Raw genomic sequence first — 1680 nt, 5'->3', positions numbered from 1 at the left:
AATGAAACCAAGTTAGGGACGTACCATTATAACAACAACAACAACAACAACAAAGCCCAGTCCAGAAGAAAATATAACTTAGGAAAAAGGAAAACTCACTTTATATACATTAAAAGTATGGGGTGAAGAAGGGGCCGGTCTTCAAATGACAGCGATGCAATTTGGCAGCCACCATGGGCTTGGGAGTAAAAGTCCCTTGCAATTTCTGACTACTGGAAGAACTCGAAGAAGACCAGAAATGAGTAGGAGATGGAACAGTTAGCTGGGGTCTAGAAGATGACGAAGACATGACCCTTACAAGATGAACAGGGATGATAATTGGGCCTCCAAGAACAATTTATGAAAACCGAATATATAGCCCTAAAATAGAATGTGGACCTAAATACCCAGAAGCACCCTCCTTTGTAAGATTTGTAACAAAAATTAACATGAATGAAGTTAATAGTTCTAATAGAGTGGTTGACCCAAGAGCCATATCGGTGCTAGCAAAATGGAAGAATTCATATAGCATCAAAGTTGTCCTGCAAGAGCTTCAGAGCTTAATGATATGTAAAGAAAATATGAAGCTCCTTCAGCCACCTGAAAGACAGTGTTACAGCAATTAATCAAAAAGAAAGCCAATAGGCCCTTCCCCTTCCCCCCATTCAATTTAAGCAGTCTTCATTTTCCACAGTAGTAAAATTTCAAGATATGTGTTGTAGACATCAGAGTACTGCAAAGGAAGCTCCCATTCAAAGGAAATATATCTTAAGATACTGTAAATGACACTAACTTCTTGTCCATTTGAAATATGTAAGTTGTGCTATAGCAAATCATCCTGTCAAGTGTAATCACTGTCCACTAGTTGAACTTGTGGGATCAAGAAAGTCCATTTAAATTGATTCCCATCATAACTGGTGGGACACATCTAACGCAACTGTGAAAAGACACATCACACAATCACCTTGCTGCTGATTACACAGCCTGGATCTGCCTTCTCCCCTTACCCTCCTGCCTCCCACCCTCCCTGCAACAACAACATTCTAGCCTGGGGAGCTTATTAGAGTAGATGTGAAAGTTTCAAGTCGCAGCCTGTAGGACTACTGCTGGGCATGGGGGGTGCCTTACCTTTTTATCCCTGGTTTCTTTAAGTCTTAAATGATACCCCTTCTAAGCTGTCATCCTGTCCCCATGCTCCTCCACTCCCGCCCTTGGCTGAAGCATAGATTGTAACCCTTCCACTCCCATCTGAGTTTGGCCTTTGGTGAGGAATTCAGGGCTTTCCCCATATGTTCTCTCTCTGACCTTTACTGAGGTGTGCTGCTTTTTCTACCCTCCTCCTCAAATTCCTTTTGCACCATCACCAACCAACACCTTCTGTGACACTTCCTCGCTTTGACCAGAAACCATGAGGCAAGGTTGAAAAGAATCTGTGACCTCCCTCGTTTAGTTTCGGAACCATACTTATTCACTCTCCACCGGCCTGGGAAGGGAACACTGAGTCCTCTGTCCTACCACCCTCTGCTGTCATCAGCTGATACATTGCTTTTAGCTCAGGTTTTGGTAAGTTGAAAAGAATAGTCACCAGGGTTACTCAGACCTGCCAGCTCTCAGAGTCCTTGGTGGTTGAACTCATAGAAAGACCTGATGAAGACACACGTGATCCCTCTGAATTGTTTTACTTTCCTGTAGTTGCTTTTG

General features: G+C 43.0%; 1 pseudogene; it reads left to right on the top strand.

Moving 5' to 3' along the window:
- The first annotated feature begins 287 nt into the window (after positions 1–287).
- On the top strand, positions 288–605 carry LOC105715615 (ubiquitin-conjugating enzyme E2 variant 1-like; annotated as a pseudogene).
- The last annotated feature ends 1075 nt before the right edge of the window (positions 606–1680 follow it).

The sequence above is a fragment of the Aotus nancymaae genome, unplaced genomic scaffold, assembly GCF_030222135.1.
Source record: "Aotus nancymaae isolate 86718 unplaced genomic scaffold, 86718_ANA_hifiasm-v0.15.2.pri h1tg000003l, whole genome shotgun sequence".
Lineage (NCBI taxonomy): Eukaryota > Metazoa > Chordata > Mammalia > Primates > Aotidae > Aotus > Aotus nancymaae.
The sequence above is the reverse complement of the archived record's forward strand: the minus strand, read 5'-3'. Positions and strand labels throughout refer to the sequence as shown.